We start from the raw sequence: 17,528 nt of genomic DNA, 5'->3' as shown, positions 1-17,528 counted from the left end.
TAGGCCAGGGACAAAGACGAAAACCAAATACTTCTGTTATGGTAAAGGAATGAAGTGACAATATTACTTCTAACAAGAGAAGCTTCCTCCTTCAATAGATGGGAACTAATACAGAGACCCACAACTGGAAAATGTGTAGAGAATTGTAGACTTTGGAGTACTCCATTGTAAATGGAACGTCTTTGTCAAATTCCTCCCTTCAGTGCTATTCAGAAGAAGAAGCTTCTTCTTCTAAGGGTCAGAGTTGACTGATGGATGTCACCAAGAAAATAGTGTCTTCTAGGTACAACAGGATTGATTGATGCACATATAAACTCAGATAATCTCTGGCAGCATGCACAGGGCTTTCAGCTTGCAGAGATTCAGGCCACATGGGGTCACAGTGTGGAGAAGGGAAGTAGACAGAAACTTTCATTTTCTAACCAAGATGTTCTCTCCAATTGACAACATAAGAAAGACTTAAGTGCTGCTTTCTTTGTAGAATTTTTGTCTCACATTGCTTTGTTGGACACTCTTAAATCTCACTGGTCTTTTGCTTGTATATAATGGCTTCAGATGTTGTGTTTTTAGTTGTGTTTCTTGTTGTTGTTGTTGTTGTTGGGTATTGTTGCTGTTGTGGTGGTGATTTGTTTGCTTTTTATTGGTCTGTTTATTTCCTTAAGAAAGAGAGAAAGAATGCCTGAAGTTGGGTGAGTGGGGAGGTGGAGAGATCTGGGAGAAGACGGGCCTGGCTCCTTTACTTCTCTGATCTTTCAGCATTTACCATGATATTTGACTCTGGGATTTTAGTATTAAGACCAATTAGAATTCGAGCTGCCCCCTCCCCCACCAGCAACTTGCAGATCATGGGTGATCTCAGCTATTGCCCCACCTCTATGCCTGCTTGCCTGTGGCCATGCTCCCTGCCATGATGCTTATGGACTAATCCTCTGAAACTGTAAGCAAGCCCCCAGTTAAATGCGATCTTTTATAAGGTTCATTGGTCTTGATGCTACTTCTGTCTGTTTGCTTGTGTCATTGATTTTATGTTGAATAAGAGTTTCCATTTGATAATTTGTAATTTTGTTATTAATTTAATTTATTCATGTATTTTACATCCCTGCTGCAGTTTCCCCTCTCTCCTCTACTCCCATCTACCTCTACCACCCACCACAATCCACTCCTTCTCTGTTTCTGTTTAGAAAGAGTCAGGCTTCCCATGAGTGTAAACAAATCATGGCATACGGAGTTGAGGAGTTGAGGTAGGACTAAGCTTCCCCGCCCCTCCCCGTATTAAAGCTGGGCAAAGCAACCCTGTACGAGGAATAGGTTCCTGGAAGCCAGGAAAGCAACATCAAGGGCACACTCTGCCTCCACAACTAGGAGTCCTACAAGTAGATCAAACTACATAACTGTCCCACATATGTAAAGGGGCTAGGTCAGTCCCATGCGGGCTCCCTAACTGTTGGTCCAGAGTCTGTGAGCTCCTATGAGCCAAGGTTAGTTGTTTCTGTGGGTTTCCTTATGATGACCTTGACCCCCTGCCTTATACAAGCCTTTCTCCCTCTCTTCAACAGGATCCCCTGAGCTTGACCCGGTGCTTGGCTGTGAATCTTTGTATCTGCAACACTCTGCATCTGCATCACTGAGTGAAGGCTCTCTGATGACAATTGGGGTAGTTACCAATCTCGTTACAGGAGATAGTCAATTGTCATGGTGTTTCTTAACAGCAAAATGGCAGTAACTAAGACAGCATGGCTCCAACAACTTTACTCACGTCTAAGAAGCATCACTACTTACAGATTTCATTACAATCTAGTCATGCTAATAATACACAGGCTATACAAGAAGCCTGTAACCCATGGGCCTGTGAGGGTTATTTATCTAACCATAGCAACAGTATAGTTAACTGCCATTAGAAAATACAGGAGCTGTTTCCTGACCTCATATGGAATAGAAACCACCACAGATGGTAGAAGGCTAAAAGGATTCTCAGATATAGCTTTTGTTTTTATAATCATTATGAGAGTTGAAAAACACTGCCTCATCAAGGAAATGACAAAATTAACATGTTTGAAATTAATCCTTCAGAACTAATAGGGAACTATTGCCATCTAAGACATGCATCTACAAAAGCACATTGTGCTCCAGTCTGTTGTAATCTACTATGTGTGGCTCCCTAGAGGGCAGACAAAAATGAAGAATAATCGGAAAATGACAAGGAATGTATTTCATTACATCAGCTCCAGGAGGGAGGCAGACTGGGCAAGAAATGGGCTAATTAAAGAGAGAAGTTTCCAGTGTCTTTTATACAAATCTTTTGTGATTAAAAATAAAGTCAGTAGTTTACTAGTGAGTCCTTTGCCATGTAAGTGGTATCAACATTCCTAGAACTATTTTTATTTTGAAGAACATTGGTTGATAAATTTTATTATGCATTGAGATGGATTGGAAATGCTTTGGTTTTCTATTGATTCCTGGTGGAATTTCCTATTTTTTTCAGTTGTCCATTAAGTAATGTCAGGACTCAAGGGCATCATTCATATTTGTTTTCTGGGCACTGGGTATCACTCTATACAGATAACTGAGGCAAAAGGGGGTTTACTGCCTTGAATTTGACTATTAGGCAATACTTTTCTTTACTCTGGCAGCTCTATTTTGGGGGGGATTCTAATTCTTCCCTTGACTGCTGATTGCTCAGATACTTGTATCAAAATGTAATCTTCACACCATGATGGTGGGTTATTAACATGTAAAAAAATAAAGCTAAGTCATTAAGAAAGGTCCTAAGATTGTGAGAAAACATACACACACACACACAGAGAGAGAGAGAGAGGGAGAGAGAGAGGGAGAGAGAGAGAGGGGGAGAGAGAGAGAGAGAGAGAGAGAGAGAGAGAGAGAGAGAGAGAGAGAGAGAGAGAGAGAGAGAGAGAGAGAAGTGATCATAAAGAAAATCCAGCTGTAAGCCACAAGGAAGCTTCAGATCTTGGACTTCAGAGCTGTGGGGGGGGGGGGAAACTAATTTCTGCTATCTAATACACACAGTTGTTAATACTTTGTTATGGTAACCCTAGAAAATTAATAAGCTCAGTATTTATTTTTAGTAAAAAGTGTCTTCAAGGCTAAAGTAAAAATGCACTTCATCACAAAGCCTCTGTGAGATGCTGGCTGTTCAAAAGGCATTTCTAATATCTTGTAACAAGAAAAATGAAGCAGTTCACTCTAGTACAAGGATGTCTGCTCTTTAACTGACAGTTAAAGCAGACCCTGCTTTAAGGGACAGCTAGGGTAAACCCTGGAGAGAAGGTGTTAATAACAGTGAGAGTCTCAGCTCTGGTCTCCAGAGAACAAAACTCCCTCACCATCTCTGTCTTAGAGGGCAAAGTCAAGGGCAAGCACAGCCCATTGGGCACCACAGAGCACAGTGGGCACTGGAAGCGCCAGGGCTAGTGGTGGGCACATGAGGCCTCTCTGAAAGCATTTGGGAGGAACTGGAGGAACATCAAGTGTAGGGTATGCAAATAGAGCTTTCTGGCTCATTAATTTACTACAGCTGAATACCACTGGCCCTACAAAAATACATTTATTTCCATATTAAAGTATTCTTATTCTTATCTCTAGACTGCAGCAAATATGCAATAGACTAGGGGACAAAGAGCCTTTGCACTAACATTCAAATATAGAAAGGAGAAGCTATAGTTATATCAGAGAGAATTACCTGAATTTTAATTGACTTGGATCATTTGGTGGTCAATCCATCCATACTCCATTTTAAAGAATGTCCTGTCCTTCTTCCCTAAAGGTTCATTTTAGAGGTTGCTAGAGATAGCCCTCTGTAAGTCTGAATATCCCATCAGTATCAAATGCAGCTGGCTCATCAATACAAAATAGCATTGAACAAATATAATTGATTTAGCAAAAATCTACCTTCTATAAGAAAGCAGCCAGCAACATGATTTAATAAAAAGAAAGGCTAATTCAATAGTTTTGAATAAGAACCTTGAAATATGTGAGGAATGTTCTTTGATTTATAATTTCTTGTGAAGACCTTTAGCATTCCTTGCCTTGCCAAGGATTTCAAATCATGTATGAAGTGTTATTTCATACTTTCTAATTCACATATAAATCTCACTAGTGCCTTACTTTATGGCTACATGGGAACCTTTTCCCTATTATTCCCATAGAATCTTAGACATAAATGAGGCCACCTATCTGGTTGATAGATTACAACCCAGGCAAAGAAATCATTAAAGAAACATGGGTCATCAGTACAGGAACCTCATGTAATGTGGCTCCTTGATTAAGGTTAAGGATCTGACCGCAAGGCACCATCAACTTCCTACTGTCCCACACTTGGTTTTCTCCACTCCAGACAGAGAGACCTTCTTGCTGTTTGTCACTTCCTGGGAACCCTTGTCTGGTGCTGATGAACATTGTTCCTTTACATAGCATACTACTCCAGAAGTATCTGTAGCTGAGGTGACCCTCCCCAGAGAGACCTTCCCGGGCACTTGATCTACAACGGCAATCTTCCCCAGTATTTCACTTTCCAACATTAATCAATTCCACCTGAATTCAGCAATGCAGGTTTACAGATTTCATTAAAATCCTTTGAGAATAAATGTGCTTCAAGATAATGCACTATCTATAGATTATTTTTATATGCACAACTTATATGTATATATAATTTATAATGCACAATATATAATTTATAATAATTTATACAGAATTATAGAGAGATGGTGTGTTCATTACTTTTCTTGTTATGAAAAAATATGACAAAAGATACTTAGGAAGAGGTTATTCACCTTTTGAATGTATAAATGTTTGAGGGCCCAGTCCATCATAGAAGGGAAGCCATGGAGGCAGACCTTGAGGCAGCTGGGCCACATTACATAGTCATGAATCAAAGAATGAATTCTTGTGTCTAGCTCACTGTCTCCTTTTTATTCTATCTAGGAGCCCAGCTCAGTAAACAGTGCAGCCTACATTTAGGGTATGTCTTCCCACCTCAAGTAACTAATCTGAGTATATTTCTTGAAGAGATAACCAGAGAATTATCTTCTACATGATTCCATATTCTCTCACATGGACAGACAATTTTGAAACATCACAGATGGTGCCGGACATTTACTATACACAAATGTCACCAACGTGCATACTTTGGGCCAATGATCTTTGATAAAATTAATTGTAATTAATTTAACATAAAACAGTTAATTTTTTTTACATTTTCTTTTTTTATCATTTTTTAATTTGAATTAGAAACAAGATTGATTTATATGACAATCCCAGTTCCCTTCTCCCTCCTGTCCTCCCCTACTACCCTCCCAACTAAAACCCTACCTATCACATACCCTTTCTTCTATTCTTCCCCTGACTCAACCTTTCTGCTCCCTCATGACCTCTGCATCCTTCCTCTTCTTCCCTTCTAATTCTCACAGCTCCCTCCCCCCTCTTCCCATGCTCTCAATTTGCTCAGGGGATTGTGATCCTTTCCCCTTCTCCAGGGGACAGAAACAGTTAATTTTATGTCAGTTCAAAATGGGTTTTGCCATCAAAAGAGTTACACAAAAGTATCTTTGGTTTTCCAGAATTCCTTAGATTTTAGGGTTCAGAATAAGAGATTTAGAGACTACACACACACACACACACACACACACACACACACACACACACACGAGAGAGAGAGAAAGAGAGACTTCTAGTACTTTCTTATTTGAATACTGTGTTCCAACCCACAGATTTTAAGCATTGAGAAAGAGGCATGGTATACCAATAATAAATAGTTTATGATTTTTAATATAAACTCACTATCCTCCTAATGATTCCTTTGGCAGGAATCTCTATTTGTGAAAATCTTTCAAATGAATATGAAGTTTCATGGTGTATGTGGCACTGCATTGGGTTATCATAAGCAGAGTCAAAAAGCAGATAAATATGTGAAATTGCTGCTGAGCTGAACAATCAATGTGGTGGTCCTATACATTTAGTGGATGTTGAATTTGAATGGTCTCTGAGTAAATGAGAGCACCAAAGAGATAGTTGGCAATGGGAAGGGAATGGCAGGACTCTCTACCAGATACTAAGTGAAATAATGCTACACCTTGGAAATTTTAAGTTCTAACTTCCCCTTTTTTACAATTAACAAACCATTCCTCTCACAAAAAATAAAAGGACCTATGAAATTGTCATCGTTTTTTGTTAAAAAGAGATAATTTTCATATTACTTTAGGAAGAGATATTAGAAAATTTTGTTATTAAAGTCTTTCAAAACCAAAAATCATTTACGGCAGTGATTGTGACCATACGTATAGTGGGTGGAACATATAGGAATGTCATTGGAGCAAAATAGAGAACTCAGGAAAATTTCTGACTAATCTGTACAAAGATACAAATTAATTCAACAAAAATATATTATTTTTAAAAGATTTCATTGGGGCAATTTGACATTCATTGACTATTAATAAACTTCAACTTAAGCTTTATAAACTGAAATAATTAACTCCCAATAGGTCATGGATTAAACACAAAGTTAGAAAATTTAGAAGCAAATACAGGGTCCATTGAGGTGGCTCAGCAAGAAAATGTGCCTGCTGTAGGCCTGACAACTTGAGTTTGATTTGCAGCACCCACAAGGTAAAAGAACAGAACTCCTGAAAGACGTCCTGTGATCTCCACATATGTACCATGACACTTGAGTGCCCATATTCATACAAAATCACACAAACACACACACACACACACACACACACACACACACACACACAGAGAGAGAGAGAGAGAGAGAGAGAGAGAGAGAGAGACAGAGACAGAGACAGAGACAGAGACACAGAGAGAGACAGAAGCAGAGACACACAGAGAGAAATAAATGGTTGAAAATTGTAAAATAAAAAATAAAAAAGAATACAGGAAAAGCTTTTTAAGACCATGAAAAGACGTTTATAGTTTTGCACCTAAAACATGATCTGAGGAAAAGCTAATAAATGTTGTAAAACATAAAAAATGTTTGACCTATGAAATGTCCTATCAAAAGAGTGAAGGTCCACAGGTTGCAGAGACGTCTGTCCGTAAAGTGATTACTTTGCAAGCATGGTAACATGTTTGATAGGTCGGGTGACACTCTCAGCACTTGGTGAAAACAGTGGATTCCTGGAGCTCTGTGTCGAGCCTGCCTAGCCCAGTTTGTGAGCTCAAGGCAAAGGAGAAGCTCTGATGCAAAGGGACAGAGTGCCTGAGTTGAATTTGTCCTCTAGTTGATTTGCATGTTCTCCACATGCAAATACAATTAAAAGGAACAAAAACAAACAGTTCAACTAGAAAACACAAGCAAAGTGTGAAAGTGGATGCTTTGAAGAGCACACAGGAGTTTTAAAGGAGCCCATGAACCAATGTTTGATATCACTGGTCATTAGAAAATGATAACTTTAACCTTCACTATGAGATAGCCCTACAGCTATCAAAGTGACTAAATTACTGGTGATGACACTATTAACTTTCACTATTAGAAAGCCCTACAGCACTCGAAGTGATTAAATCAACTGGTGATGACACCAAATACTGATGAGAATATGAAAAAGCTAAGCCATTCATTATGATGTTTAACTTCTATTGACACTCGGTTAGATCAACAGACACTCAGATACTTGAAGCATAACTGTGGCTGATTCCGTGATGGTATTTGTAGAGAGGATTAACTGAGGACTAAAAAGCTTCAAGGTGGCACCGTCTATTGTCTTGAGTCCCCAACTGAATATAAAGAGCTAATGGAGAAATCCAGCTGAGCCCCAGTATTCATGACTCTGTGCTTCTTGACTCAGGATGCAATGTGACCAGCTGCCTCCTGTTTCTGTCTCCACTTCCTGCCTTCACTAACACAACTATGTATCACTCATAGTTACAAAAAGCAGTACGGCTACCCTAAAAAAAAATTTGTGGTATTATCCTGAATAGCTTTATAGCAACTTGACACAAAGTAGAGTTACCTGAAAGGAGAGAAACTCAACTGAGAAAATGCCTCCATAAGAGCTGACTGTAGGGCATTTTTATAATTAGTGATTGATGGGAAAGGGCTCAGGGCTCGTGGTTCTATAAGAAAGCAGGCTGAGCAAGCCAGTAAGCAGCACCTTCCCATGACCTCTGCATTAACTCCTGCTGTCCCTATGAGTGCCCTATTTGTGCCCTATGAGTTCCTGTGCTGTCATTTTCCCAACAATGAACCACAATATGGAAGAATAAGCTTAGTAAATCATTTTCCTCCCCAAATTGCTTTTGGTGACAGTTTTTCATTACAGCAATAGTAACCCTAACTAAGACAGGCAGTGTTTTGTAAAATGAAGCTCCAACTTAGTACACAATCCAAGAATTTTCTCTTGATATATTTGTGCTAGAGAAAGGAAAATTCATCTTCAATTTATGTTTACCTAAAACATTTTTATATATAACAATATATGTTACTAGTAATCCAGAATTGGAAACATAAAAATAACTGAGTGATTTTTAAACATTCTTGCCATGAGACATTTCTTCATGATAAAAAGGAAACAGACAGACCTATATAAATGGGATTCAAGTAAATTATACATGCTGAGTAGGGACACAAGAACCCAGTAATAATTCTACTTACTAATCTTTCCTGTGATTTTTATATAACTAATCAGATACTAGCAAGCTTGTAGGACACTGGGAATGGACCACTTCCCTGTAGTCAATAGTTTATAAAAGCAGTGAGGAGAACAGAGGAACTTGAATTGCCCCTCAGCAAAGAACCCGAGTCAGGTCTATAGCCCTGAATGAGAAATGACATCATGAACTACTCTAAGGATCACCAGGATATAACTATCCTACACTGTCTTAAACTGAATGAAGCCAAATCTTACAGGATTACTATGTAGCAGGAGGCTTTCAGAGAATAAAGATGCATCACTGCTCCTTCTGTGGACTCAAAAACAGACCTACTAGTACCTGGACAGTACAAAGTCCCTTAGGAAAAGTCACTTGTTCTAGACATTTCATAAAGTAGCACAAAGTTTGCCTAGAATGCAGATAACTGTGTGGTCTCTTTGTCCATTGTCTACTCTCACCCTGTCAGAATGTACTTTACACGCCCCTACAATAAATTCTCTCCCCTCAACGCTATGGTGCATCTAGCTCAAATTCTTTCAAGTCACAATGTAAGAAGAACCAGGCAAACAGAACGAATCTTGAGATGCTGGTGACAAGATGGTTATTGCGGTAAAAACAAACACAAAACCTCTACCAATAGTTACTAGGAATTGAGGAAGGGAAGAAGATAGCAGATAGCAGATGGAGAGGATTATAATGCAATGGGGTTTATTGCCTGCCTTGAATATAGTGATCACTGAAGTAATGTATACTTGTGACGAGGTTTACTAGAATTAGGCACATGGGCACACAACATATGTATCCAAAATTCATGCAATCTGGGTGAGGTTGCTGGCTTTAATATTGTTCTTCTGGTGCTATCCTTTTATAGACAGTAGTCATATAAAATTGTATCATTGAGGAAAAGCAAATTATTCCCAGATTTATCATTCTGTATTTTAAATATCATGTGATGCAATAACCCAAATAAAATACTTAATTAAAATAATATGTGCACTTTATTGTTTTTACTTTGCGGATGAACTAAGAAGTGATCATACACACTTTCATGCTGTTCTGTTCTTTTAGGTGCCTGGACTTTTCTCTATCACTCTGATATATGATTTGTTTGCAAGAATGAGAGAGCAAATGGAATCATTAAAGTTATAAACATGAATCAACTTGAAATGGAAACATTTACTCTTTGTGGTTGGAAAGTTTATATTTCTATTTCAACCAGCAATTGGCTCTAAAATGGGAATTTCATAACCAGGTTAAAGTAAAAGTTTCAAGAACCTTGCCACCATACATCATAATTTCACACACACAAAAATAGACCTAGGTTGCAACAGCTTCAGAAATTTCAAACCTGTTGTGGTTCTTGTTTTTCTATAGGACTTGTAAGCAACAATAAGTGCCATGACAGCTAGAGATTAATTTCATGCTTAGCAAGTTTAATCACGCCTCTCATAGATAAACATGAATTTAAAACAGAATTTAGGGATTCTAGAGATTCCTCGGCTGTTGGGAGTGATTACTTCTCTTCCAGAACACCTAAACTCAATTTCCAGCATCCACACCACTCATGACTACTGGCAACAAGTTCCAGGGGCTCCAGTGCCTTTTCTTGGCTTCTGTGGGCACGAGGCACAAAAATGGTGTACATAATATACATCCAGGCAAATGTTCATACAAATAAAAATATATAATTATTTTTTACAGAATTTATTTTTAACAACAGTTTAGGCTCACAGTAAAGTTGAGTGAAGGCACAGAGAAGCCCCATATGCCCCATGCCCCTCCATGTCCAGCCTCACCACTACTAAGAGTTCCACCAGAAGAGGGAACAGTCATTGGATTATTTGGTGCATCACTGTCATTCAGAGTTCAGAGTTAATTTGATTTGCAGGTTTATTCTTGTTTGTTCACTTTTTTCTTTCAGTGTGGACCTGGCTGTCCTGGAACTGACTCTGTAGACAAAGCTGGCCTCTAACTCAGAGATTCACCTGCTTCTGCCTCTGGAGTTCTGGGGTCAACGGCATGTAGGTGTACTCTTTTTTTTTTCCCCGAGACAGGGTTTCTCTTTGTAGTTTTGGAGTCTATCCTGGCACTCACTCTGGAGACCAGGCTGGCCTCGAACTCACAGAGATCCGCCTGCCTCTCCCTCCCAATGCCTGGCTGTAGGTTTACTCTTAATGCTGCACATTTTGTGGGCTTACAAGATAAATTAGCAGGGCGTATGTCACTAGCAGCAGGGAAACTGCTCAAGGATTTGATGGAGTAGCCTGTGAAACTGCCCTCAGTACCTCACAGGATTCTATTCAGGTGTAGCTGGGATTCTGAACAACACTGCAAATAATTTCAGGACACATCAGAGTAAAGCAAGGACAACAAATTTATTTGTCAAGAGAAAGCACAAATGCACTTGAAAGGCAAACATAGGGGTTAGAAGAAAACTCATTGAAAGGCTTCAACAGCAGCCACAGCACTTTTAGAGTGTATTGCTTAAAAGAGGAAACCTTCAGGATTAAGAAAAGAGAAACTAAGCATGCGTCACTCTACTAATTTCCTATCAGAAGAATACAATTTCTAATACAAGCAAGGAATTACAAAGTGATTTGTGAGGGTATGAGACAAGATTACATGTGCAGTAGAAATGTGATTAAGGCAAAGAATTAATTCAAACTAAAAGTTTCAGAGTAATTATCATTGTGTGGGGACAGAGGGGTGTGCACAAGATACATGTGAGTGGGGAGGACCAAGGACAGCTTCATGGAGTTGGTCTCTTCTTCTACCTGAATATGAGTGAGTCCAGGGAACTGACTGAAGTCACCAGGGTTATGCTTTGGGTATGTTCATCTCCGGAGCCATCTCACTCATCCCAAAGAACTTTTATATATAGCTTGGGCAAAGAAGTAAAGAGATATTTTTATCCTAAGGATAGTTTTCTCATCTTAACTATTTTATGCTATTTTAAGGAAGGAAATATAATTTTTGTGAAGGGCAGTCTGCAGTCTGCTTTGTGAAAACTCAGCTTACCAAGAGATTGAAGTCAGACCCTTGTGGATGAGGACAAGAACTCTTTCTTTTTTATGTCCCCTTAAACTCATCCTGTCTTTTTACATATCCACCATTACAGGGCCATAGAGAGCAATTCACTGCACTGAAAGACCTATGAATTCTGCCTATTCACTTTGAGAACTATTGATCTTTTCCTGTCTCCATTGTGTTGTGATTTTGGAATGTCCGGTCACTAGAGACATACCGTATGTGTACAGTCTTGAAGGGCATTTCCCATTAGCAACCGTCATTTACCATTCCTCCATGTTGTTCCTTGGCATGCCAACATTTAGTTTTAGTAGCCAGTAGAATTCCATTATCTAAATGGAATCAGATATCTATTCACTTACCTGTTGAACACCATTTGGTAATTTCAAATCTGCTGAAAGAATGCATGTATATATTTTCATGTGAAATAATTTTGTACCACTTTAAGTAGATCCTAAGGAAAATAATGGTGGGTTCATAGTTTTAGAAGAAACTGAAAAAAAAAACTCTTCCAAAATAGTTGTACCATTTTGCATTGTCACTAATAGCCAAAGATAATGTAATCTTACTTACATTTGGCATTGCAGGGACCAAAAATGCTGAAAAGATGAGTCTGTATATAGACATCCTAAGTCAAGGGGTGCTGTCATCCAGTGCAGAGCACACACTCTTTGCCTAGAGGGAACTTTATCAGTGTTCAGTCAAGAATTTAGATCAAACAATGAAAATGAACCTTTCTGCACTGTCTTGGGTTTTCTATTGATGTGCTAAAACACTATGACCAATAACAACTTGGGTACGAAAGGGTATATTTGACTTATACTTCCACACCACAATTCATGACTGAAGTAAGTCAGGACATGGACCTGGAGGTCAGAACTGAAACAAAGATGATGGAGGAATGCTGTTTAGTAGCTTGCTCCTCCAGACTTTCTCTACCTGCTTTCTTATACAACCCAGGACCACTTCCCCAGACGTGGCACCACCCATAATCAGGCACTCCCACAGCAATAAATAATTAAGAAAACATCCCACTGGCCTTCTTACAGGCTAATCTTATGGAGTCATTTTCTCAATTGAGGCTCTCTCTTCTCAGATTACTCTAGCTTGTGCCCAGTTGTCAGAAAAGCCAGCCAGGACACTGCAGTACTCCTCTGCTTTGCCACCTCTTCTGCTTCTTCATTATAGCATCACAAATTCATGTCAGAGTTAGTGCTATTCCTCAGTCACTATAGGTTTACGGGGAAAAAAATGGTCTAACTAAATTTAAGTTCTAATAATACCAAATAAAATAATATATATTTCAGCCAAAACAGAAAATAAAAGCAAATTTGCTTAGAAGCACTGTAGCTTTAACATGTTGAGGACTGATTTTTATTGTAATTTTTTTATTACTTCAAATTAGGAACAAGCTTGCTCCTCCCTCTCCCTGCCTTCCCCCCAAACCCTCTCCCCAACCTCCCACCTGCCCCCAACCCCATCCACCCTCCCCTCCCCAGGATGGGTAGGGTCCTTGACAGGAGCTCCCCAAAGTCCACCACATTATCCTGGGCCGGGCCTAGGCTCTCCCCCATGTGTCCAGGCTGAGACATGGGATGGGCTCTAAAGTCCCTTCTTACACCAGGGAAAAATACTAATCCTCTACCAGGGCCCCCCTAGAGTGCAGAGGCCTCCTCATTGACATCCATGTTCAGAGGTCTGGATCAGTCCCACGCTGCCCTCCCAGACAGCAGTCTGGGGTCGATGGTCTCCCCCTTATTCATGCCAGCTGTTTCTGTGGGGTTCACCAGCCTGGTACCGACCCCTTTGATCTTCATTCCTCCCTCTCTACAACTAGGTTCCAGAGTTCAGTTCAGTGTATATCTGTGGGTGTCTGCCTCTGCTTCCATCAACCACTGGATGAGGGCTCTAGGATGGGATAAAAAGTAATTACCAGTCTCATTATAGGGGAAGGGCATTAGGGTATCCTCTCCACCATTGCCTAGATTGTCAGTTCATGTCATCCTTGTAGATCTCTGAAAATCTCCCTAGTGCCAGGTCTCTCCTCAGACCTATAATGGCTCCCTCTGATATGGTATCTCTCATCCTGCTCTCCTCTATTCTTCCCCCAACTCAACTTTTCTGCTACTTCCCTTCCTCATCTCCCTACCTCCTCCCCTCATTCTGGCAGCTACCTGTCCCCTACCCTCATGCTCTCAATTAGCTCAGGAGATCCTGCCCCTTCCCATTCTCAGGGGTCCATGCATTTTTTTCCTTAGAGTCCTTCATGTTTCCTAGTTTCTTTGGTGAAGAGGATTGTAGGCTGGTAATCCTTTGCTCTATGTCTAAAATTTATATATGAGTGAGTATATACCATGTTTGTCTTTTTGTGACTGGGTTACCTCTCTCGGGATGGTTTCTTCTAGTTCCATCCATTTGTCTGTGAATTTCAAGATTCCATTGCTTTTTTTCTGCTGAGTAGTACTTCATTGTGTAAATGTACCACATTTTCTCTATCCATTCTTCAGCTGAGGGGCATCTAGGTTGCTTCCAGGTTCTGGCTATTACAAACAATGCTGCTATGAACATGGTTGAACATATGCCCTTGTTGTATGAACGTGTATTATTCGGGTATATGTCCAAGAGAGGAATTGCTGGATCTTGAGGTAGACTGATTCCCATTTTTCTGAGCAACTGCCATACTGATTTCCAAAGTGGTCTTACAAGTTTGCACTCCCACCAGCAATGGGGGAGTGTTCCTTTTTCTCAGCATCCTCTCCAGCATAGATTGTCTTTGATGTTTTTGATTTTAGCCATTCTGGCTGGTATCAGATGGTATCTCACAGTTGTTTTGAGTTGCATTTCTCTGATGGCCAAGGATTTTGAGCACTTTCTTAAGTGTCTTTCAACCACTTCAGATTCTTCTGTTGAGAATTCTATATTTAGTTCTGCACCCCACTTTTTAATTTCATTGTTTGGTGTTTTGGTGGGTAGCTTCTTGAGTTCATTGTATATTTTGGAAATCAGCCCTCTGTCAGATGTAGGGTTGGTGAAGATCTTTTCCCATTCTGTGGGCTGTCAATTTGTCTTATTGACTGTGTCCTTTGCCTTACAGAAGCTTCTCAGTTTCAGGAGGTCCCATTTATTAATTGCAAATCTCAATGTCTGTGCTACTGGTGTAATGTTCAGGAAGTGGTCTTCTGTGCCAATTCATTCAAGGGTATCTCCCACTTTCTCTTCTAGAAGATTCAGTGTGGCTGGATTTATGTTGAGATCTTTGATCCATTTGCACTTCAATTTTGTGCATGGTGACAGATATGGATCTATCTGCAATCTTCTGCATGTCTGAATCCAGTTGTGCCAGCACCATTTGTTGAAGATGCTATCTTTCTTCCATTGTATAGATTTAGCATCTTTGTCAAAAATCAGGTGTTTATAGGTGTGCGGGTTAATATCCGGGTTTTCAATCTGATTCCATTGGTCTATCAGGGAGGAGTCCCCTGATTTTTATGTTTTAAAGACTTTTATTTATTATTTATATTTATGTATTTACTGTGTGTGTGTGTGGCTGTGTGAGTTTGTGTGTACCAAGTGTATCCAGGTGCTTTCGAAGGCCAGAAGAGGACATTGGATCACATGTTACTGTAGTCATAGGCAGTTGTGAAGAGCCCATGTGGGTGTTGGCATCCAAGCCTTCCTCTGCAAGAGCAGTAAGTGCTTCTAACCACTGAGACATCTTTCCAGCAACTATTTATCATTGTTTTTAATTAATTCTTCCTGTCCCTACTTTTTGTTGTGTTCCCAAATCACCAAAAGGATAGCAGGACAAGAGAAATCCAAAGAAACAGGCACAATTGACCTGTAAATCAGGCTTTGTGTGTGTGGGGGGAGTATTATGTCATACTGTACTGTTTCAGTGTCCCTTGCTCACACAGCTCTCAATCTGCTAGGATTTAGGAGTCTTCATCCCTGTGTGTATGTCATTGATAGCAGTAGATGGAAGCAGGCAGACTGCCCAGATTCCTGCAATGTTCAGGTCATTTGACAAATACAGATGCCGTATTCTAAGGGAAAAGTAAATATATCAGGTTTGTCTCTAGTGGAAAGTTGCTATACTAAGGCTCCAAAAAAAATGCTTCCTGACATTTGGAAATAACTGCAGGTGCGAGAAACACACTACTGACAGCAGACATGGACTTCTATAGTTTGAATAGGCAAACCACCAACCCCAGAGTATACACTACACATTTGTGATACGCTACAGTTTGTGAACTGGCATTTGTAACTAAATAAGTAATTGGCACCAGGACAGTATGTGTATTCCTGTGTGTGTATGTGTATATGTAAACGTGTGTGTGTGTGTGTGTGTGTGTGTGTGTGTGTGTGTAAATAGAGTTTTAAGTATCTTCATGTAACCCAGGAAGGCTACACAGCTACAGATGACTTTGATCTTCCAATCCTCCTGCCTCTACCTTCTTGGGTTCTAGTAGTACAAACATGCATGAACCTGCTTGTTTATGCAATGCTAGGGATTGAAACAAGGGTTTCATGAATGTTTGGCAGATATTCTACCAACTGTGCTACCTCCCTTCACCCTAATTCTTCTTGTTGTAGAATCAATTATTCATTAAATGATACAACCAACATTCTTCTATGTTCACTTATCCCTGTGAAGTATGGCTTAGAAAGTGTACTGAGACCCTTTGCACAGTAAACACTAAAATCCATACAAATATACAGCATTTGTGTCCCAAGTTCTGCCCACCAGGAAAGAAAAGAAAACTTTCAGTGTTTAGTGTGCTCCTTCCACCCCTTCTTTCCCATGATAATAAAATACCTTGTCTTAAGATCAAGAAATGCTTTAAGGTTAAAAGGAATAGATTGGAAATTTGTGCTAACAAAAAACAAAAACAAACAAACAAAACACAACACCAACCAGTTAATTCCTTGGAGAATTGCATGAGAAGGTGAAGAAAATGCAAACAGTTTTAAGAAAAATAAAACTGATTGTTGCTGATGCTTTGGCAGAGGAAATGTGTGTGCTAGAGAGCAAGTATATGTGAAACATAACTTGTTTTACCAGTTGTCTGACAGAAAGGGAGTCAGCTCCAAGTAGACAGATGTTACTTACCCCTCATCCCCCTAACTATCCTTTGGGGACTTCTGGACGATGGGGTGGTGCTAGTCATCTCTGCTACCAGGAGCTACACTGGAGCCTTTCAGCCACCTAAGAAATTAATTACCCCTGCAAACTAACTAGAGTCCGCAAAAGTTAGCTCTAGTTTCAGTGTGTACAGATTCATAGCCCACAGAAAAGAAGGATCCCAGAAAGTGTAGTTAGGAAATGTGCATTTTACTAAAATAGCATCTGGTTATCCATCCCTGCTTAGCTAACCATGCCTGCTTAGCTTTAAGTCTCAGGCACATACCTTTCTCTCCTTTATCTGCTACACAAACCTCCATCTTGTTCTCCCAACTCTGATTTTTTTTCCTCTATCTCATCAGTTATATGCTCTCTCAATTCCAACATGCTAGACCAATAAAAAAAAGCATCTCTAGTTGCTTTACACTGCAAAGCATTGAAGTGTTTGGGTTTCAGAGATATTAACTCAAGATCCCCCAAATAAACAGCCACATCTGTCATGAAGATTCTCAATGACTGGTCATAACCCCATGATTGTGGAGAATTAGAATGTCATAGATGCACAGCCCAATTATATCAGGGCTATTTTTGGTTCCCTTAATAGGTATCTATTGCTCCTATGTCTGACATGCCTTCTTTTTGACTAACAGGCAAAACTTTTAAAAGTTCAAAGAAGCAGGACGTATTTGGAGATAAATTGCCACCTGATACTCTAACTGATTTTGTGTTTGGTAATTATGATAATTCATCCTACAAATTTTTGGGAAAATGGGGA

The sequence above is a fragment of the Cricetulus griseus genome (genome assembly GCF_003668045.3).
Source record: "Cricetulus griseus strain 17A/GY chromosome 1 unlocalized genomic scaffold, alternate assembly CriGri-PICRH-1.0 chr1_0, whole genome shotgun sequence".
NCBI lineage: Eukaryota > Metazoa > Chordata > Mammalia > Rodentia > Cricetidae > Cricetulus > Cricetulus griseus.
The sequence above is the reverse complement of the archived record's forward strand: the minus strand, read 5'-3'. Positions refer to the sequence as shown.